The sequence below is a fragment of the Dermacentor andersoni genome, chromosome 4 (genome assembly GCF_023375885.2).
Source record: "Dermacentor andersoni chromosome 4, qqDerAnde1_hic_scaffold, whole genome shotgun sequence".
In the NCBI taxonomy this organism is placed as follows: domain Eukaryota; kingdom Metazoa; phylum Arthropoda; class Arachnida; order Ixodida; family Ixodidae; genus Dermacentor; species Dermacentor andersoni.
Window position 1 is genome coordinate 48,725,132 of NC_092817.1, and position 23,629 is coordinate 48,748,760.

Consider the following 23,629-nt stretch of genomic DNA (forward strand, 5'->3'; position numbering starts at 1 on the left):
CGAGCGAAGTTTAATTATCGTGATGTTAAAGCAGGGAGAACGAAGCTTCATACAACATTTATGCTGGGCTACCGTCGTACTTGCAGTGCGTGCAGGGCTGCTTGACAGGTTTCATTCTATACGTATATTGTCTGCGTTCGAAGATTTCAGCTAGATTAAAAACAGAAACATAAGAAGTGCTCGGTAAGGATGCACTGTTAGCAAGATAAGCTCGAGCTGCAATGTCCCATTGTTTTGTTAACACATTGAAGAGAGGCGCGAAGTGAAGGGGGGAAAATTATGCTAAATTTTACACAGCTATTGTCGGCTCTTGTTACTTCAGCTGCACATTTAGGGTTCAGGCGCGGCAGTAAAGGCTTTCACACAAGTGGAGTTCTCGTAGGGAAGCGAGGAACGTTATGGAGACAACAGTGCTTACCAGGACCTCTGCAAATATTGTGTGAATAAACAAGGACACCAAATAAACATATAAGAAAGCCCAATTAATTCTCGGGGAGCCTTTAAATATGCAATTTACGGTTTCATGTTAGAAAAACATCGGTTTGTGTACTCAGACAAGGCAAAGAGGCAGCAAGGAGATGAACACTTCAATTGAGTAACAAAGGTGAGCAAAGGAAGCCTCAGCCTGGAGCCAACGTTTCAAAAAGCAAACATATTTGTGAGGGCTATGAGGAAGAGAAGTTCCACGCTGAGTTTTCCCTTGCTCGTCCACTGCTGATTGGCTGAATGTTAGGCCAAACTTACTCCGAGTAGATTTCAAAAACCTTTTGGGAAAACACTGTGTTCCGGTTGGTCATCCACTATTCGAAGAGAAAGAAAATTTGTTTTTAGTGATTCGTAATCTTTGAAAAGTGTGGAGTGGGCCGGTTGTGTGAATTTGCTTTTCCTAGCTTTCTCTTACGGTGCATGGCTAGCATGAAACGAGTGAAGGTATTTTGTACCAATTCAAGTGAAGTAATAAGATTACTATACTAAGATCCAATATTGCAGATGCATATTGAAGTTTTGAGCGCATTAGTGTTTTAAAGCTGTAGCTTTAAAGTAGACGGTGCTTTGGGAACGTTTCACCTATGTACCCGGGGATGTGATTAGCATTTTTATTGACGTACTATATAATAATGGCTCAATTCAAGTTATTTCTAATTTGTACAGCAAAATATTTGTATGACATAACGAAATTAAGAGAGCGTTGTTAAGATGGTAAGTGCTAGGATTAGAATTATATCTGCATACGTGCATTATGTCACATTTGTTAACTATGGTAAGTGCCAGGTTTAGAATTAGATCTGGATACTTGCACTATTTTACATTTGTTAACTAGCAAATTCTCATGCACACTTTGCATGAAATCAATAACTAGGCTAGCCTACTAGGCTAGACAGTCCTATCATGGCCAGGTTGAAGAGGGTAGGGGATATCAGCGTGCCCTGCGGGGTAACCATGTCGACCAGTTCGACTGGCTCTGACTGCTGGGAGCCGACCCGTAGCGAGGCCTGCCTTCTCCTCAGGAAGTCACGGATGTAGTCATGGAGACATTGACCAAGTCCGAGTGTTGAGATTTGTTTTAGAATGAAGGAGTGCCCTATGTTTTCAAAGGTCTTTTCTAGGTCTAAGCCTAGGATGGCCTTGACACCTCTTGTTGTGCTGTCTAGTATCTGGCGTTTGACCAGCTTCATAGCGTCTGGCATCGCCAGCCCCTGACGAAAGCCAATGATGTTGTGAGGATACAAGTCGTGGTCTTCCAGGTAAGGCTTCATACGGTTAGGCACCGCACCCTCCATGGTCTTACCCACGCACGACGTAAGCGAAATTGGGCGCAGATTGACCATGCTGAGAGGTTTGCCGGGTTTAGGTATTAAGACCGTTTTGGCCGTCTTCCATTCTATGGAATCTTTGCCTGAACCCCCGTCTCATTAACTATCGCATGAGCTGTTCCGCGCCGCCTTCGTCCAGATTGCGGAGGGCCTTGTTGCTGACGTTATCCGGCCCCGGTGCATGATCGGCTGTTGAGACCTCCGAGCGCTTGTATGATCTCTTCCGTGGTGAAGTCGGCATCAAGCTCCGCGTTAGGTTGACCCGAGCAAGAAGACAATTCTGTCCTACGGAACAGGGAACATATCCCCCACCGTCGGCAGAATACTTGGTACTCAACACCTCACCCCACAACTGACTCGAATCGAGAACCTCCAACACACCATCTATGCAGATGACGTGATCATGTGGGTGACAAAGGGGAGCCAAAGACAAATCGAGCACACTTTACAAAATGCTATCCAAACCACTGAGGAGTACCTCAAACAAACAGGCCTGCGGTGCTTGCCGAACAAGACTGAGTTACTGCTATATAGAACCAAGAGACAAGGGCCCAAACCAAAGGAATCGGACACAGGCACCGACCAATGCGTCCGCCTGTACAGCGCCGAAGGAAACACGATTCCGGTGGTCGGTCACATCAAAATGTTGGGCATGACAATAAAGGCGAATGGCTCCAACACCATCGCCGTCGCTAAGCTCACCACGAAGGCTGAGAACGCCACACGCCTACTGAGATTAGTGGCCAACCGGCATCACGGGCTCAAGGAGGGCAACCTACTTAGACTGGCACAGGTCTTTGTAATAAGGCACTTTGCGTACATCGCAGCTATGCACAACTGCACCGAAGTGGAGAGAAACAATCTGGAAACGCTCCTGCGTAAGGTCGCTAAGATAGCCATGGGTCTACCCATGCACACGAGCACGGAGACACTGGACGTATTAGGCATCTACAACACGCTGAGCGAGGTTGCGGAGACACAGGAACGGGCACAGATCACCAGCCTGTCCGGCACACCTTCGGGCAGATGGATCCTTCGAGAACTTGGTGTCGCGCCCCGAAGATCGAGTGTACCAGCCACAGGCTAACACCCGGTCAGAGGAAAAAGATCAGGGCAGCCCTCCTGCCCAGGAATATGAACCCCGAGCACAACATCGACAGAAGACTTGCTCGAGCCAAAGCACTCCTCCGACAGGCAGCCGCCTCCGGGACAGCATGCTGCTTTACTGACGCAGCCAAATATCTGGCAGATGAGCCTATGTAGCAGCGGTGGTCAACAAAGATACCATGGTCATCGACGCGTGTACAGTCCGCACTGACAATCCTGAGGTGGCCGAGAAGGCGGCCATCAGCCTTGCACTCCTAGAGGATGGTAAAAGCTTGGTATACTGCGGCTCCAAGAGGGCAATTCTGTCCTTCGGAACAGGGAACATATCCCCCACCGTCGGCAGAATACTTGGTACTCAACACCTCACCCCACACTACGTCAGTTGGTTCCCAGCACACATGGGACCATTGGAGCGGCCGATCCCTAACCTCAATGAGACGGCACACGAGACCGCACAAGGCCTTACTCACCGTGCGAGCCCGGACTCCCTCTCGGCAGGATGGAAGAGCGAGCGCGACCCCCTCGTCACTTACAACAATCTCACCCAGCACTATAAGTTAGTCAAAAAAACCATGCCTCTACCACACAAAGCACTAAACAAAGCACAAAAAGTCACATACAGGTGGCTTCAGATGGGCACCTACCCCATGCCCGGCCTTCCTGCACAAAATATTTCCGGACGCGCACCCTGACAATGCATGTCGCTATTGTAAAGATATAGCTACCCTTTCTCACGTGTTCTGGGGTTGCCGCCTGGCGCCGGGGGCCAGGACCACCAAGGAAGAATGGGACCGAGCTCTACGCAGCTCGGACCTTCAAGCACAGCTCTGGGCGGCGGAGGGGCATGGCCTCTCTGTCCCAACGTGGGAGCTGCCCGCTTCGCGCTCATCACGCGCACCGAGGGACCTCAGTAAAGTTCTTCATCCATCCATCCATCGCTGAAAAGCAAGTCAGCGTGTATGTCAAGTTCTAGCATTCCCGCTCGGTACGATGCAAAACTGTAGACTGCTGCTTTCTTGATAGTGCTCACAAACCCCTAACTGGTAAACTTGCAAACATTTCATGGTGAGGCACGTACTTCAAGAGGACCTGTTGTCATTATGGTGACTGTTGAGCTTCTTATGGCTTGGCATGGGCAGCTTGCAGGCCAATAATCTCTCTTTTGTCCACCTTCCTGAAAAGAGAAATGATGAAGCCATGACAAACATGCAAACAAGAACTCGTGAAACAAAAAGTATTCCAATAAATGAACAAAACATGGTTTAGGTGAAATATTCAGAATTATATCTTGCGATGATTCCCGCCCATTGGTGACACATTCACTGTTGACTTTCACGTATAGAGACAATAGAGTTCAAAGGATTGAACAAATATGAGCAGCTTCTTGGAAGGCTGGAGTCGAAAGAAAAAAGAGCGCCGTTTACTATGGTGAAATGGTGGGTGAGTGTAATTCATGTATGATTAAGAACAGTGCACAAAACGCTCCATGACATAGAAGCACACACACAACACTGTTTTCAGTGTGCATTTCTTACAATGTTGTCCCTGTGTCGGCTGTGCTTAGTGAAGCATCGACTAGATGAAATGTTTTGCAGGACACTGGGTAATAAACACAGTAATTTCATTATGTATCAAGTGCAATTATTTCAATTGTGTCACCGGGAGCACATTTGCACTAATGGGCAGTGAACTTATCGCACTGTATCATTTATGAAGAAACAGCAAAAACTATTTATTATTTCTGTTGTACTTAGTGTTAGGGATTATAGCAACGTTGCGAAATAACAAAAGCCTTGTTTGAATCGCCTTTAAAGAGCAATAACATTATAATTATCATTTTCACTTTCAATGAATGACTACAGGAATCTGCTTTATCCGCCTCGCACCCAAGGAAATTCAAAGTTGAAAATGCGAAGCAACGCATGTTTTACTCACCAGTGCACACGCCGAGCGGCTGCAGAGTTAATCCGCTTTCGTGGGTAGTTTCCGAACAGTGTGATCGGTTTCAGCGACGAGTTGTCATGTTAGCTGGCACGTTTTCTTTTTTTTTTTCAAGTAACACGTCATTACGCGACCAGGCGCGGCAGATCACTAACGACGGAAGCCGTGCATGCAGCCGTGAAGGCCGTGCAACACCGCAGCTGATACAACTTACCTTTTTAAACACGTTCCCTTTGTGGCGGCTATTGAATGTTGGATTCATAAACAGGCTGAGATATTATTGTTATCTAATGAAAACGAAACTGCCTGATGCTGCCCAAAAGAAACGACCACCCCGTTCGCAAATATAACCGCCGTACTATTTGAATCGGTAAACAACACGGACTGCAATCGATACCAGTAGGCTGCTGCTTATCAGACGTCATGGAGGTTACAGAACCTTGATTTAACTAATAGAGCACGGTCCTTAATAACACAAGTCAAATAAAAGCAATTGTCTGCTTATTTTATAAAAAACGACGCGTTAACTATGTTTGTTGGTTCTGATATGCACATTTATAGATGAAATATTTAGCCGCGTTGAGCACTCCTAGCAGAGAAAAAATACAAATCGAAGTATGCGACCAAATTACAGCAGCTCCACTGTACAGTACCGCTAGTCTCGACAGCGGGCGCCGTGTCAAACGATGACGAGGTGACGCAGTTTTAAACGCGCTCCTGTGGTCCTTATACTTTTCCTCACGGATGCACACCCTTGCGATTCCTTTATAATATCACGCGAGCATCGATCGGGAAGCCGATCAGCGCGGGGCCACGGAGCACATCGGCGAAATGGTCAATAGTATGCGCCTTCGCGTAATGCGCAGCCCAGTGCAGGTGTCCTCGACTGCGCTGCTCTGCGAAGTGGAATCGCTCCCTGCGTTATCGGTTATTTTTTTGTTATTTTTCATTTATTACTGAGGCCTTTCACAGATAATTGATTCAAGCCACGAGGAGCGTGTGAGCATCGAGAAGTCGACCGACGCCCGCAGGCAGACGCTTTTGCTTTCATACTTTTTAACGTCTGCGTGTTTGTATGTTTATTACTCTACTTATTTATGCTTGCTTTCGCGAAGAAGGAAGATTCGGGCGTATTAGGGCACCTCAATTGATCTGCGGATTTCAAGATATTGATTTCGGTATTTCTCTTATATTTTCATGCCTACGGCCGCGATGACGAATCGATGCAGACACAAATACAACTTTATTCTGCCGCTGAATGAAGTTAAAATAAAGGAGAGGTTGCTTCCTTCGGTACTTTGGTATGATTTATTAATATGAAGAAAAGCCTCGGGCAAATTGGACGATGTCAGCAAGACGCCGCGGTGCTGGAACGATATCGGGTCAATTTGCAGGGTGTCCCGATGTTCTTCAATCGCAGCCTCCAATCCGACACAACTTCCGTGGGGGAGCTGCATCTTTGGCAGGCCGAATTTCATTAAGCTCCAAATGTTTTCAGTAACATTAGTGTCTGCTCCTAATAGGGGCCAATTAGCGTCATGGCGCCAAGTTCTTCGAGGTGCGCCCAAACGGCGCGCGACGAATGGACGATCGAGCGACAAGTCATGCTGAAGCCAGTAGTAGCCGGCTGGAAAGGACCATCTAGAACACTAGGAAGGAGGCCTTGATTGATTATTTTTATGTAGGCTTCACTGCACGTTCGTCCTTCAATCCTGCGGAGAGATGCAAAGCCATCTTTGGTTATCATGCCCCAAACATTCACGCTATTGCGCTCACTGGCTCTCACTTGCTGAACGCAGAAGGTGTCGTACCTTAAAAACACCAAAGTGATTACTTAAAATATTGTGACGTTTTTCAACGTGTGTTTGTGTGCATGCTGTTCTAAAGAGAAATAACTATAAAAATACAGTAAGGACGAAAAAACGCGCAGAATAAAGTTTAGTAAAACTTAAAAGTAAAACGCACATCATGAGGTCTGGTTGGTAGACCTTCCGCTTTTGGCACCATTGGATGCAAAACGTTGACTCATCTGTAAACACAACCTTTCGCCAGTCATCTGCAATTCAGTGAAGACGGGCTTGAGAAAAAGCGAGCGTCTCTGCTCTCCCCCCATTGGAAAGAAGTGACTTCTTGGCAGCACTTCGGTTCTTGAAACCTGCTTCGAGAAGCCGTTGTAGCACACATTCTGTGCTGACGTCGAGGCCCACCGCATCTTTGACCTGACCATGATCATGAAAGGATTAGCATCAGCAACTACAACCAAGGCAGCGTCCTCTTGATAGTGATCTTGCGGACACAATTTCTTGCGGCATCACCAATGCCCCCCTAATTTTGAAACGCCTGCACGAATCTGTTAACAGTGGCTTGCGTTATATTCAACGTATTTGCAATGTCTCTCTGAGACGCACCCTGCAGCGACATATATAGTAACCGTTCTGTTTTCTTTGGACACTCGAGGAGGCATTTCATATCCAGTGCAAAAGTCACTGCTGACATGGGCGGTAAAGGCATTATTTATAACCTGATGCTGCGCTCACAACGTTTCCTGTCAGTGTCAGCTGCCGCAGTGCGGTTACGTTTCTTGTCTAGTCAAAAACTTGATCTAGTCTCCAAACATGTCCAAAAACAGCAACACATGTGGGCGTGTCTCGGCTTCCTCGATGCTCACACGCTCCACGTGGCTGTGCAAGGCGTTCATAAAAAATAAAAAGAAAAGGACCGATAACGCAGGGGGTGATTCCGCATAGCAGAACAGCGCAGTCGAAGACATTTGCACTGGGCTGCGCGTTATGCGCATGCGCACGCTCTTGAGCCTTTCGCCGATGCGCTCCGTTGCACGGTGCTGATCGGCTTCCCGGTGGGTGCTCCCGCGATATTATTTAAAAATTTCAAGGGCGTACATCGAGCGCAAACCGCGAAACATCGATAAAACCTAGCGGAAATAAGGAAGAATCAGCTTCTCGACGAACGTATACGGTGGACTCCAATTAATTATACGTTAGTTGATCCGACTTTTCGCCTAATTTCAATGCACTGGAATTTCCAGGCTAGAAAGCATACATTGTTGTGGAAGGACAACCCATTTAGTTCGACCACAAAAGCACGTCTAATTGGTTAATTCCTAACCTAACCTAACCTAACCTAACCTAACCTAACCTCACAAACCAGGTTTACAGAGAAAAGGATCGCCAAATCTTTCTTTTTGGGAGGGGGGTGGGGGGGGAGGGAGGAGTAGGGGGCACGCATTTCTCTTGGAAGTTCCGCAAGTGTTGTTATTGTGTACCAAATTTAAGGGCCGTACCAATAGTGCTCAGAAAATTGCAGGCGTACATTTAAGAATTCGGATCAAAGCAATATGCATTAGAGAGCAAACGCTGATGAGTGATGTAAAGATTAAGAGCAAGTGGAGCTATGCATATAATGCAACACATATCGAACAGGTAATCCGGTGTTGGCTGAAGAAAGATACTGGGCGCAATTGGAACAAAAATCTAACCCAGTCGAAAGCGTTGCAGGCTCAAATGAATTTAATTAGGAAATTCGTAGACATAAGTTAGAGCCCAATTATGCGGGTCAGGGGGTACGAGATGCCTTGGTCCTTCAGCAGAGGTACATAAATTCAAATTCATATCATTCGCTAAATCCGTCAATACAGTTCACATTGGTACAGTTCACTACCACTTGCTTTTGATTTGGCAAGCCCTATGAATTTTATTACCTCCCTCCCCTGCCGGCTTCGACGCTTTCCCGATGTCCGCAACATGTTCATGGCCACGTACAGATTCGTTCTTTGAAGATCCTACCATTCTGCAACGATACAGAAAGGTCTGCCCTATGGCCGCCATCATCGTTGACAATTCACTTTGTAGGACATCTACTTACGTTGCATTTTGCACTATGCCATACGGTCCCGAGTACACTTGCTTCATAATAGGAAAACGTTTGACGAGGACGAAGTCATTCAGCTGTATATTAGCGATGTGCATGTCATAGCGACAGTCTAAATGTCTATTCATCGCTTCGCAGTATCGCTAGTAAGCCTCTGCTGTTTTTCACTTCTCATACAATCGCAGGCGGCCAGGAATACTGAGCTGTTGATGAGCAGGAAGCACCGCTGTCTTTCCAGACGCTTCTAAATATGAACTGCAGTCAATTCTTGCAAGGTTCCACCGGGTGAAACGAGAAATTGCATCCTCCAAGCAGCATTTTTATCCTTTATTTAAAGCTTGGACATGTGGAAATAAACAGCTTGAAGTCCCATATTCATCTCCCAATCTTACCATGTTCTACAGAATGGTAGGACGCACTGCTTCGCCAAACGATCGCTCGTGCCTTGGCCAATTCTTGGAGACGGCGGCTTACAGCAACTGGTTCGTTCATTGTCGGACATCTTCCCTTTCTTCTTCTTGAAGACCTCCGAGTTCAAGAGAGGAATATTACTGTCTGGGGCTTCCCTATTTCGGCTTGCAGCCACTATTCTTGCGCACTGATAAACTGCCACTCAGAATGACTGCTTTTTCTTATTCCTGTGGCTTGTTACAGTGATAGCTGTTATTGGTTCATTTCTCCTCGTCGCTTTGATGTCCACCAGAGTCCACCGGTGGTCTCTGGCGCCGTCGCCGAAATCCCAAAATCATTTTGCGAGAAAGTTACAAAGAAACAAAAAAGTCATGAGCCATTCCACTCTGTGAAGGTGGTTAACCAGCGAAGCTGTTTAGCGCACGACACGGAGTTGACACAACATTTTCCACGAAGGTACGAATTCATTTATTGTCTCGATGCGTGGTCATTATTTCACTCGCAACTGCAATCATTCTTTGATAATGCCAAATTGATGCATGTACGCCACTTCACTCTTAAGCAAAATTACATCCTTTTGCTACTAACAATAATCGTCATCTGTCTTGCCCGCATTTCCTTTCTTTAACGCAGCGAATTCACGCAAAGCTAATTCACGCAAAGTGAGTAGCCGTGAACCTTACAGGACTATGATTCATTGCATTTTTTGCTTGCTTTTGGGGGTATGAGCCATTGCTCACGGGGGTATGAGCCATTGATATGACAGTTTTCGACATGCTGTTCTGTATTTTGTATGCGTGATTAGAAAGAATTTAACCACTGTTCCCTTCACTTTGCTGAGTGCTTGTACCCTCTGCCTTACAGGGCTATGATCTGTTGCATTTTTTGCTTGCTTACGGGAGCATGAATCCTTACGGGGTACAAGCCATTGATGATGATAGTTTTTGTTCACGGAGAACAAAAAATGCATGGAACCCTAGCCATATACAGCTTCGCTGTAAAAAGTCTCATCGTGCACTAGGATTTAAACTTACGACCAACAGATTCGCATTCCAGCATTCTACCTCTAAGCCACTCTGCATACGTTACAGCAGCAGACAACACTGACCCTGGACAGCGCGATCGCGCTCTCCAGGATCATTAGGCTAGCGTTCGCTCAAGACCTGTGTACTGGATAGAGCTGGCGTCTGTGCCTTCCAATTTTCGGAGGCAGTCCTAGAGTAAGTTTTCTTCATCTTGTAATGAGAATGACTGTTGTTTTGTTTGTTTTCCTTCCGGCTGAGCGCGCACGCTTCATCTCGAATGCCATTTTTCTTCGAGCGCTTGACTCCTTCTCATGTTTACTTGACAGCGCTGAGCTCGTCTTGCTTTTCTGTTCTTTTGTTTTTGTCAATGATAGCGTGAGGTGGTATAAAGGAGTAGTCCAAACATAAGTTGGAGAAAAGCCGAGCGAGACCAGTGGCAGGAACATAAAGGATTGTTTTAGTAGGTACCTGTGGCTAAGTCCACACAGGTAAGGGGAGGAAGAAATGCCGAGTTTTTCAACTTCCCCACCTGGAGGCGCAACTTGCTTTCTTCCTATATTATGGCCCGTACCCATTACGGGGGATTGGCCAAGAAGCAGGTGGTTAAACGGGTCAGGGGAGATAAACACTGAAGGAAACAGTATATGTCAGGGTAAAGTTAAAATTGTACAATGAAGTAAAGAAAAGAAACTGACGTACGAGGCATACTTCTTTTTCCTTTGAGGAAACCGTGTGCTTTTGAAATGGTAGCAAATTCGAAGGCAATAAACTTCAAAATAAGATTTTGTGATATATCAATTAACAATACAGTAAGTTGACCAAATATTCCCCTTGTGTCCCAAAGCAACTAGCAAACAGCGATGCGTACGTTCTTGTGGCTAAAACCCAACGTAGGTGACCAAAGGAGAGAATAATTTCGATGTGCACAGCAATTCCTAATTTTATGAATAGAAGTTTGAAGTACTTTTTCACTTGATCGTAATTAGACGGTAGGTTAACAAAACATGATCAATGGTTTAAGGTTCTTTGCAGATATGGCATAGAGGGGACAACACCAGACCAGAGTGAGTGAGAGAGCAAGTGAATAAACTTTTATTTGGTTCAGCAAAACGCGATAAAACGCGCACCCGGCTAATGCCGCGACGGGACTGACAGATCTAGCCTGCCGGCCCGATCGCGGGCGCGCTGGACGGCCAGGATTTGGTCCTCAAAGACGGGACTTCGCAGGAGCGCGTCCCACTCTTCCTTGGTGAACTTCGGGTCCAGCGACCCGCACTCCCAGAGCATATGAGGCGAAGTAGCAACCTCATTACAGGCCACGCAAGAACAATTCGGATAAACCTCGGGATGTATGCTATTAAGGGACACCGGATTTGGGTAGGAGTTCGTTTGCAAGAGTCTGAGCGTGACCGCCTGCGGCCTGCTTAGCTTGCAGTGAGGCGGCGGGTAAACCCCTCTCCCTAAGTAAAAGAATTTAGTAAGCTCATTGTGCGTGATAGGAGCGTCTCTGTGTCCGGGGAGAGAGTCGCCCGATCCGAGGGCAGCGCAGTCGGTAAAGCCATGCGCAGCCCCGTGGGCAGACTCGTTGAGGTTCAGAGGAACCTCCTCAATCGCCCCGATGGCGGCAGGGAACCAAAGAATGAAGTGTATGGAGGTGTCTGCCGTGTTTGACGCCTTTAAGAATTGGAATTACCTGCCGGGCTACCCAGCCTTTCTGTAATGCCCTGACGGCCACTTTCGAATCGCTATACACCCTTTCTCTCCGACCGTCTTCCATGGCGAGTGCGATGGCCACTTGCTCGGCCACCTCGGGGGTTCGTCGTCCGGACGGAAGCACAGTTTGCCCAGCGTGTCCACGACGGGAACCACAAAAGCCTTGCCGTCTCGGTATGCAGCTGCGTCCACGAAGCTTGCTTCGATCTTGTCCTTGTTTATTTGCTTCAGTATATTCAATGCTCTTGCCTTGCGACGACCTGCGTTGTGAACGGAATGAACGTTTCGGGGCAAAGGGGCGACCACGATCTTCTCCCCTATTTCTCTGGGTATTTGGGCGTTTTCAGACCAAACCCCTGTAAATAAAGAGAGGAGAAAAAGAAGGAGGGAAAGACGGGGAGGTTGCCAGTGTAAGATCCGGCTGTCTACCCTGCGCTGGGGAAAGGGCTAAAGGGGAACAAAAAGTGACGGAGCATCTCTATCCCTTGGGTAAAACTTCTCACCCGCGCTTTAATAAGATATGTTAGCATTCAAATCGAAAAGAAAGAACCTAAATTAATAGGTTTGATGTGATATAACCATGCTACAATTATAAGGCGCGCCACAGTAGAAAGAATTCAGATTTAGGTGCACCACGTTTCTGCTCTTCACCAGCATCATGACCGAGTGCTTAACAGCGCGCCGCAATAACTATCAAGCCGATGCGGCGGGTATTCAAGAAGTTGAATCAGTAAACAAGTTGAAGGCGTCGTCCGCGATCCCTTTGGGGAGGCGGCCTACTTTGTCAGCCTCAGTAATTTTCTCGTCGACTTTCCGACAAAGAGGGAACACGTCTTGTACGTACGAGACATACACTGCCCTCTGATAGCAAGCTCTTTTCTTGCAGCCAGTTGGCGACCCGTCGAGTTTCCAAAGAGGTCGCGGAGCTTGTCCTCGAAGGCATCTCAGATAGAGCCCGGAAGCAGACATGCGGTGTTCCGTCCAAGTAGAATATTACATTTGCGAGAATTATGGTAGGGTCCCAGCGGCTGTGCTGGCTAACACGCTTGTACATGTTGAGCCAGTCCTCAACGTCAACATTATCTTGACCGGAGAATATACCAGGGTCGTGGGGATCGGCAACCATGACGTACGTTGTTGTTGGAGCCGCAGGTGTAGATACAGGCAAGGTGTCGTCACCGGCAGCCATGGTGAAAAGCAGCCATGGTGAAAAGGTGCGGCCGCGCTGCGGAGCTCCGTGGCGAGGACGGGGGACGCCAACCTCCACCAAAATATTGCGCGAACGATGAATTGAACAGTAAACACTATTTAAAAGTATATTTACAAAAACAACTGCAGCGCTGGCCACTTCAGCCTACAGCTCGAGACTCGGGAGCAGTTCATCTTCGTCGTCGCAGCGCCCGCGCACATCGACCAAAAGAAACACGCAATATGCGCATAGCAATATTATTCCGGGAACCTATTCGTGGATTCGTCGATATGCACGTCATGCAACTTTCGAAGGGGCGGCCGCCAAACGTTGTTCATCATTCTTCTATACTCTTTAATCACCGCGAAAACAACGCAATACACGGAGTTACAATGACACTGGACGAGCGCTGTCTAACAAGTGAAATTTATCGAACGAAATGCTTGAAAGAGAAAGCGCACGAGAAAAACCAAACTGTATACCTCCGTGCGCAGGAATTCTAAGGCACGTGGAAGCAGTTACTAAGCGTTTCGCAGACTAGCAAAATGACAGATGGCTCAGATACACAGTCATCACGCAACCTTTCTATTTGTAAGGCTTCAGAAGATTGCGAAACGCACTTTCTTGGTAACTATTTCCACGTGATCTACCATTCCTACCCACGCAGGTAGTTTTTTGTGTGTTTTCCTTCTCAAGCGTTTTGTTCAGTAAACTTCGGTTGTTAGACAGCGCTCGCCCTCGGTCCTTATATATGTGTGTATTCCGTTGTTTTCGCGCTGATTGATAAGTACACATCCATTTCAACTCACCCATCTTTCTACCTTACTTCAGGTCGCGGTATCGAGTCCCGGCCACGGCGGAAGCATTTCGATGGGGGGCGAAATGCGAGAACACCCGTGTACTTAGATTTAGGTGCACGTAAGAGAGACCCAAATGGTCGAAATTTGCGGAGGCCTGAACTATGGCGTGCCTCATAATCAGAAAGTCGTTTTGGCATGCAAAACCCATAATTTAATTTTTTTTCTACCTTACTTCATCATTCTTTGTTACCAAGCGGGCGAATTATTCCATCCGAATAGAAGCCACTTATATTCGTTGACGTGAAAGGGTGTTATAAAAACGGATTATCTCTGGCATTCTTCAGAAAGTGGGACTTGCCAAAATCCTTTGCGTAAGTTAATACGTGAAAATAATGTGCGGCCGCTTGTCCAGTTGATGATGGAGTCTCTTCGCGGGATGGAGAAAGGGAAAATGCTCCATTGTGCTTGGATTAGTTGGGCGAGTTGTTTCATATTAATCATCAGGGCACGGCAAAGGTAGGCGGAAACACCGAGAAAAAATAAGTCCTTGCTGCTCCTCGTCACTATGCGGCGTGCGCAAGGCTTAATTTCTTTCCCCGAAGAATAAGGAGCACATGTGGCGACGACGAGTCAAGTGCATTGAAAAGCTGGCCGCGTGAGCCTCTCCTTTTGTTGAGCCTCGACAAAGAGTAATCTCGTCCTATGACGCACAGGCATGGGAGACGGCGGAATCGTTTGGGACTAAATATACGTCGCTGGCCAGCAACAGAAAGCAAAACAACAATTCTATTACGTTGATTCCACGCCGAAAAATACCAGAGAAGGCATGGAAAATTTACTAACACACAAAGGATATGAAAAAATAATTGTTAGTGAAAACAAATAATAAAATATTTGTTTCGTATAACATTGAAGGGAGGGCTGCCAACCCAAGGTAACTTTTCTATGCAAATGAGGCGGCGGGTTCCTTTACTAGTACAAATATGAATAGTGCCCCCCATTCGCCATGGAGACGCGTAAACCCGCAAAATGAAAACAAAATAAGGTGTATCGCACAGGTATGCCTGCAGGATACGCCTCTCCTTCAATTGGAAAACAAGGAACCACATCAAATGGATTTGCGATGGAAAGGAGCGCAGTAAGGAACACTGGATCTTTTGTTTACTGCCTTACCAAGTGCCAAAACCAACTAGTATTGTTATTTGGGAAGTTGCGTAACGATGCGTGGCCGCCAGTCCCGTACAATCGCGTAGAGCACATGAAGCTGCGGTTCTAGGCGTACTGCGCCCCCCGCGGAAAGTTAGAAAAAGACCCACATTAAGCACAGCAGAGAGGTGGCTACGTCAGGCGTCTCCGCTGATAACTGTAGAAGCGTCATTAAAAACAAACGGAATTATTCTCCACTTCCGGCAGCGTTTTCTCTGTTTCCTTTTCAAATAAAAAGATGCTGATCCATAAATATTTTCACAAACAACGGTAAAATTTGTTTTCGCTTGTCATTCCTGTCTGGCTGTTTCCTCTGCTCTCCTTAGTAGATCGCTTAATTTCTCAACTCCTTGAACACTTGTTTCCAGTTGCCAATTTAGCACGAAAAGTGCTGTACAATTAGGGAAAAACCAGAAGGGGTAACGGGTGACAGACATTGCCTGTAGGTTTAACGATTATCGCAGGGTTTGATGATGCACACTGTTTTGTATTATGTTATTTTCCACCTTATCTAACCCATATCACGGGTATGTGCTTCCGAGGATCTGCCAGCACCGCGGCGAGTCGTCACTCGAGGAAATAGTGAAGCAATGGAAAAACTTAAACGCAACTGGAGTTTTCTTCGGCCGAAGCTCGTTCCATGAACATACAGACGAGCTGACTACGAAACTAATCCCTTTCGCGGTCGCTGGATCAGTGTAAACAAAGAAGGTTGAATTAAAAAAGCAACAGCGATGCGCGTAACCATTGAATAGCTGGTGACAACTGAACGCATCTAGAGTTAATCGCTTGGTTACCGAATCGATGCGGAAACTGACCTCCACACCCCAGGAGATGCCGATAACTACCGCCATCCAAAAGGAGTCAAAAAGGCAACAAAATGTTGACCGCCGAATAACAACTGTCAAGTCTCAAGATTGATTTGGCGGCGCTTTAGGAATGTGTGCGAGAAGTGGTGACGTGGGTGGGGAGGGAGGGGGTTATGCCGATTAATTTCGGGGGTGGGCGGGGCCCTGGGTCCACCACCACACGCGACGTACGTCACGCGAGCACGCACATGTGCAGAAGTATAGCATGCATCCTCCTTGTTCTAGGCCCTCCGTAAAGCGCAAGTGCGTAATTGAACCAAATCAATGCTTATAGTAAATTGCGTCAGATAACTGCGTAACGTACGCCTTACACACAGCCTGCAGATATGATAACATTGCTGTGTAATTCGAATATACGAGGAAACGTAATTCTGGTACTCGGAACCTGAAAGACAAAGCCCTTTTTCAGCTGCCATTTGTTTTTTGAGTGAAAGCCGTTCACGCGATCAGGAAAAATTGCGACCCACTACAGGCTCACAACTTCGCTGTAAGATAATGCCAGCAAAGGAAAGGCTCCAGGAGTACACCTGAGGTTATAACTATAAGCAGATACAGTACACATCTTGACTTAATTTACACCTTGCGTCACCTATCATTGATGTGGCAAAAAAAAAGGCAAAAGCTGCGCTTTTAATCTCCCAAGTCACGCGCAGCAGACGCGGCAACGCGCAACTGTCGTGTGTGTAGAACGGTAATACGAAGATCAAGTTGTTTTGCTTTGTTTTCGAGAGCGCAGGCATATATTATATATATATATATATATATATATATATATATATATATATATATATATATTTATATTGTTTCGAGTCGGAGACAAGCACAACTGTTATTTATGTACGGCGAATGCTGAAGGCACCAGCTGACACTAGAACACGGCGGCGGAAGCGCCCCAGCAGCACCAACACTTACTCGTCATCGTCATTTGTCTGCAAGTCCTGTTCTGCATGACGACAATATATATATATATATATATATATATATATATACGCAGGAAAGAGACGACGAACTTTTAGGAAGCGTTATTTACTGAACGTTTTCGGCTGGTGGGCCAGCCTTCGTCAGAGTACAGTGACTGTACTCTGATGAAGGCTAGTCCACCAGCCGAAAACGTTAAGTAAATAAGTCTTCCTAAACGTTCGTCGTCTCTTTCCTGCGTATGGTAAGTCGGGTGCTGAACTTGGAAGAAACCCCACATATATATATATATATATATATATATATATATATATATATATATAAGGTGTTTAAGCTATCTTTAGCGAGAGTGTTAAAATATGCCGATGCACTCTAAGATGACGCGACCAAATGCATGTTGCCCACGTGTGAATGTACTGTGTCACGCTATCTTTTGTGTTCTGCTTAATTAGATAATTAGTCTATATTAATTAACCAACTTCCGAAGCAACGAAGTTATGCAGGCAATTCCAATTAGAAAGTTGTAGTGCGCTTTGCAAAACGTCCGATCAGACAGTTTCTGACTTTCTATCCATTAACTGTTAGTGTTTTTCAGCTTACTGCGAATGCCCACGAAAAAAAAAATACCAGGTGAGATACCCGCTTTCGCGCCGTGATTGCAGCACCCCAAAACTGTCCGCGTACTAACGAATATATTATCTAGGAAGGTGTTCTGCCGCTTAAAAGGCGACAGCGCGGTCGGACAGTCACGAAGACGTTGACAGCAATTTACGCCCAGCGATGTGCTTCCCTCGCGGCGCTTCATGACAGCGATAGCTGACGCAGCGTAAGCGCACCCGGCTAAATGCTATGTTCGTTAGGGCACGGACTGCTTGGGAGCAGTGCAATTACGACGCGCAAGCGGGCATGTCACGTGGTATGTTTTTTTTTTTTTTTTCGCGCGCAACTGCAGTAAGCTGAAAAACACTAATCCTTAATATGTAGAAAGACAGAAACTGTTTATTCGGACGTTTTGCAAACCGCTCTGAAGCTTTCTAATTGAATTTTTCTTCTAGCTTGGTTGCTTCGGAGTTGGTTAACTAATCTTGACTAATTATCTAATTAAGCAAATTATAATATATAGCGTGGCACACCACATACAAAGGTGAGCAACATGCATTTGGTAGTGTCGTCTTAGAGTGCATTGGCATATTTATAAACTCTGGCTAAAATTAACTGAAACACCCTGTGTGCGTGTGTGTGTGTATATATATATATATATATATATATATATATATATATATATATATATATATATATATATATATATATATATATATATATATATATTCACATAATAATTTGCCAACACACAATGAACCGAATGACAGCATAGTGTAGATTGTTTATGGTGTTTAATTGAAATTAAGAAATGCTAAATAAATGAAAATGATAGCGGATGAAAAACAGCCCAGCCAATACCTGTTCTGGACTCCGCTGCTTTCGATGATAATACGTGACGACATTGCGAAGGTGAGAGCAAACGATGGTTCACTGCCTTTGACATGAGACTGTATATTTCCTGCTGCATGCAGTGCAATAATATTTGGCTCACATGTTTACAAGAGCCTCGTTAACTGATCGGCAAAGATTTTTTTTTACTTGGTTCAAAAAGGGCTTCATCAGGGCCCCTTTAGGGAAGTGCGTGAATATAATTGTAGAGGCGTTCTAGTTCCTGTTCTAGTTGCGGTTCCAGTTGTTCTACTCCTTCTAGTTGCCGGTTATAGCTTCGCGGTCCACCCCCCTTCTTAGCGTTGATTGGAGACCTTCTTTCTATCATGTGATAGCCGACGCACTGATTGAGAAGGCTCAAGAAGAGCTAGTACGTCGTTCCTCAGCATATTTGATGAGTGCTGTGTCAAACCTTCAAACGTTCCTCCATCGACGTAATAAGCTTCAAAAGAATGAAAGGAAAGAAGAAGAGCATAACGAGGAATGGACAAGGAATGGTAAATTCATCTCGAGGACAAGGCGTAAAATTTTCGTGAACATTCTCTTTGTCGTGCCAGAAGCCTCCGCGCACTTCGCGCAAGTCGAGGACAGATGCATTAGCTGTGAACGTGTTCTACTTTTGTTTTTTTGTTTTCCGCAGATCTCTTACTCAGACAACTTTTGCAATCTAACGTTGGGAATCGCGATACCTTACAGTTACGACAATGAATCAAAGATTGAGCAAGTCTTCAATCTTTACTATATTATCGGCACTCATTGCGAGAGGTAAACATGTGGGGGCTAATGTAAACAATACTTCACTATACTACACTATATTTATGTTAATATCATCGTGTACATATAGTCACTTCGTTATTATTATTTCTTGAATACAATGCACACCACCAGGAATAACCTATTGCTTCGGTGCTCCAGTTATTTCTTTATCATTTCACATTATCAGGCTGCGTAAAGAACTGTGTGCACTTAACCCTAGTTTGGAAAAACTTTGTATCAGCGACATTCAATTTGCTAGATTCCGGAAAAGGCTGCAGAGAGTCGGCTTCAGCGGACTATCTGACTTTTACACCCACCGTGGTTGCTTAGAGAATGGTGTTGGGCTGCTAAACACGAGGTTGCGCGATCGAATCCCGGCCACGGCGGCCGCATTTCGATGGGGGCGAAATGTGAAAACACCAGTGTACTAAGATTTAGGCGCACGTTAAAGAACCCCAGGTGGTCGAAATTCCGGAGTCCCCGACTGCGGCTTGTCTCATAATCAGAAAGTGGTTTTGACACTGTTATGGTCGACCGTCGGGTGCGAGAGACATTCAGGAGTACGTTCCCATCACAAGATGAATTGCCTCGTCCCAGAAAAGGCTGTTACGGTAAACCTGGACATCAACTTGTCATGTGTGAGAAGCGTTCAAGCGGGAGCCCCCATGTCAACATAATTGCCCTTTTCTCCGAAACAGCGTCATCCGTTTTATTCCCCGAGCTGACACAAAGGGATGGACGAAGAGAAGACAAACCGAAGGGCGGGAAGCCGTCGACGACAGAGCCCGACGAATGCACTAATGCTTTCACAGGCTCCCGAAGAAGTGGTCGGAAACCAGAGGACTGCGACGGGTAGAACGACAGAACTTAGAACTTAGAATGGTAGAACTTAAAACGACAGAAAGCTGAGCTAGTTCGTAAGGATTCATTATACAAGAAAAGGTGAGGCGTGCAGACAGGACACAAGAGAAGTGGACAACACGTGTTGTCCACTTCTCTTCTCTTGTGTCCTGTTTGCACGCCTCACCTTTTCATGCATAATGAATCCCCTTCCAACTCTGCGCAAATTATACCCCTGTTACACGGGCACTTTAAGGGCCGTTAACGAAAACGGCAGTTGGTCTTAACGGCCGTTAGGCGGAGTTACACGGCCGCGCGAGCGCCGTTGGAAATCCAACGGCGATTGACATCAACGGAGCTCGCCGGTCTCCGTTCCGCCGCCGCTTCCGTCCGTTACGTCGTGAAGTAGACAAGATGGCAGCCCCCGGCAGCAACGTGTCCCCGCTGCAGGTGAGCGCGCCGGCGCAAAAGCGCTTTGCTTGGACAGCGTCACTGACGCATTTGCTTATCAACTTGTGGCAGGATTACCTGGCCGAACTGCGAGCGCAAAAACACAATGCGCCCGTCTACGCGAGGATGACGGCGCTGTTTAACCAGCTCGCAAGCGAGGAATGTGGCACGCCGTGTGCATCACAGTCAAGCAGATCAAACACAAGATGGAAAACTTGGCCCAGGCTCACAAGTAAGTTGCCATGAATTTATTAGTGATTTTTAAGCCGACATATATACGCCTTGTCAGGCATGTTCAATAAAATCAGGCGCCCCGCACTACCCGACGTGTGTTTCGATGCCATAGGCAACGTCGAATTTTGCTTGAAGTGGGCTCGAACGTGACTTTCTCGACTCTTTGGACTCATTGTAACGCTCATGCAGCAATGCGGGAATAGCGATGACATCTTAGCGTAGTACAATTCGTTTTGATATGTAGCCGTTTGCCGTAATCTAGGCATGGCCGGCGTAGCCTCACAGAATGTATTTGCACCGAGAAGTCTGTTCTACCAGCTACTCGAAATAAGATCTTGACATCAGAATCAGAATCGGTTTTTATTGAGATCATTAGAATGATTACAAGTTGTTAATATTCAGGAGGAGGTCCCGGAGTCAAAGACTGCAATGGGACCTCCTTTACAAAGTAAACGTAATAAAACAAAAGTACAGCAGTTTTCAACAAATTGTTTAAAAATTACAGGTTTTAGTATGAATACCATGATTAAAGAATTACATATGCATAAATGTCATGAAAAAAGCAATGTAACACAATCTCGTTGGCAACTGATGAAGTAACTGCGTAGATGACGTGACGAACACAGTAGAATTTGTTAACTCGAATGTATATGTAAGAATGTGATTAGTTCGTAAAAGATACGAGGCGTTGTTATTATATGGGCTAAATGTAATTATCATAATAGCCTGATTCTGTAGAATTAGCAATGAGTTTAAATGGGTAACGTAAGTGTTTCCCCAGCAAGTAACGCAGTAATTAATGTGGGAATGAATAAATGAAAAGTATAATGATAGTAATATGTGATGGTCAAATATGTTTCGTGCTTTTAGAAGTACCCTAATCCCGTAGGTAATTTTCTGTTTTAGTTTGGTTATGTGTTCAGTAAATTTAAGATGTTTGTCTACTTCTATGCCAAGATAATTGCATGAAAAACTTGCAGGGATAGGACTTCCGCCCAATAAGATAGGAGGAATGGAGTGAAGTGTTCGTTGGTGGGAAGTGAATACAACAAATTTTGTTTTAGACGGGTTTATCTGTAGCTGGTTAGTTTGGCACCACTCCATCAGGCTGCGTAAGTCGCTATTAAGGTTAGATATATACTAAGGTTGTAATACATTTATTGGAATTAATAATAGTAGTATCATCTGCATAAAGTATACATTTCGAAAAGGACAGGCAGTTAGGCAGATCATTCACGTATAATAAAAACAAAAGCGGACCCAATATGGAACCCTGGGGCACACCAATATTAGTGAACATGGTTTTAAAATGAACGGCTGAAATGGTTACTACTTGCATTCTGTCTGTTAAGTAATTTTGTAGTAACAAGAGCGCTGGGCCGGTGATTCCCAATGATTCAAGCTTACGAAATAAGATGTGGCGATTTATTTTCTCAAACGCTTTGCTTAAATCTACAAACACTGACGCTGCATAATTCCCTTCATCGATAGCTAGTTTTAGTTGATCGGTTAGAGCAACGAGAGCCAGTTCGGTCGAGTAACCCGAGCGAAAGCCGTATTGGAATGGTGAGAGAATGTTAAATTTTGTAAGGTAATTAGTTAAACGTTTTTCTATTAGCTTTTCGATTACCTTACTAAAGAATGGTAATACACAGATGGGGCGATAATTGAAAATTAAAGAGCGGTCAGCTTTCTTAAAAATTGGTGTGATCTTGCCTTGTTTTAGCTCTTGTGGGAAACTGCCTGATTTAAACATGACGTTGATTATGTCTGCAAGGACATCACTTATTAGGGGTGCAATTAATTTTATATGGGAAGGGTGTAATTTATCGATGCCGGCGCCGGTTATTTTCATGTTGTTTATAATGTTTAGAACTTCCCGAGATGTAGTTGGAAATAAAAAGAAAGAATGTGGCAGGCGCTGGGGCACGGGATTGTCATGCGCAGGTGGCTGTAGCTCGCTGCTAAAGAAGAAATCAGCAAACGCATCAGCTATTTCTTTGGCGGTCTTGTATACCGTACCCTGATATGCAATTTCTGTTATAGCTTCGCGATTATTTGCCCTGTTTAAGAAGGAGTTAACAATTTCCCATTTCTTTTTTACGTTTTTACCGCATTCCAAAATTTTCCTTTCGTACCATGTTTTTTTAGATTTTTTCAATGTGGCAGAAAGCTGGTTAGAAAACTTTTTGTACCGAATGGCTAAATTCTTGTTAAATGGTTGTCGTTTGGTTTTCTTATAAAGATTATCCTTTTTGCGCATTAAAGCTAAGTGCTTATCTGTTATCCACGGATTTTGAGGCGACGCGTACTTCTTTTTGCATTTAACTTGAACGGAATGACGATCAACACATGACTTAAGCATAGAGATAAACAGTGCAAATACTTTTTGTGGATCATTTGTAGAAAAGATGGGGGACCAGTCAAGGTTCGACACGGCGTCAAGGAATGATTGTTTGTCTAATATAAACTTCGTGTACGTGATTTTTTCGGAGCCATGAGTATAGCGAAATTTTAGAAATATAGGATAGTGATCAGTTATGTCGGTCATCATAACACCTGCGTCTGGTGGATATGCCAAATTTGATAATGCATGGTCAATTAATGTACCTATGGGGTGGTTAGCACATCGTGTCGGTATCTTAATTAAACATTCATAACCAAAGCTGTTAAAACAATCAAAATAATGTAAAGCATTAGTAGACGTACTATCAGCGAGGTTAATGTTGATGTCGCCTATAATTATTACATTTTTGTTTTCATCTGCTAGCAGTCCCATGACTTTATGGAGAGCAGCACAGAAGTCTATTGCTGATGACGAGGGTGAACGATATATGCAACCAATTATTAGGTCTTTGTTGTCTATGTTGGGGAAGTCATTTTTAAGTTCAATCCAAACGTCTTCACAATTAGTTACATTAAGTTCAAGATCGTTCCTTCGGTTGTAAGTAATATCTGAATAGATGTACAGCGCTGC

The 23,629-nt window shown here is 45.2% G+C and overlaps 1 long non-coding RNA gene across 2 annotated transcripts in view; it reads right to left on the reverse strand.

Annotated features, from left to right (window-relative positions):
- LOC129386190 (uncharacterized) overlaps positions 1–23,629 on the reverse strand; it is a 245,090-nt gene that overhangs the window by 205,265 nt on the left and 16,196 nt on the right. Inside the window, exon 2 of one of the 2 annotated variants that reach the window (XR_008613651.2) lies at positions 6,152–6,574. The exons of the other annotated variant lie outside the window; for it this stretch is intronic. This is a non-coding gene — a long non-coding RNA (uncharacterized lncRNA). Of the gene's footprint in view, positions 1–6,151; positions 6,575–23,629 lie in introns of those variants that run through there. 2 annotated transcript variants of the gene reach the window in all.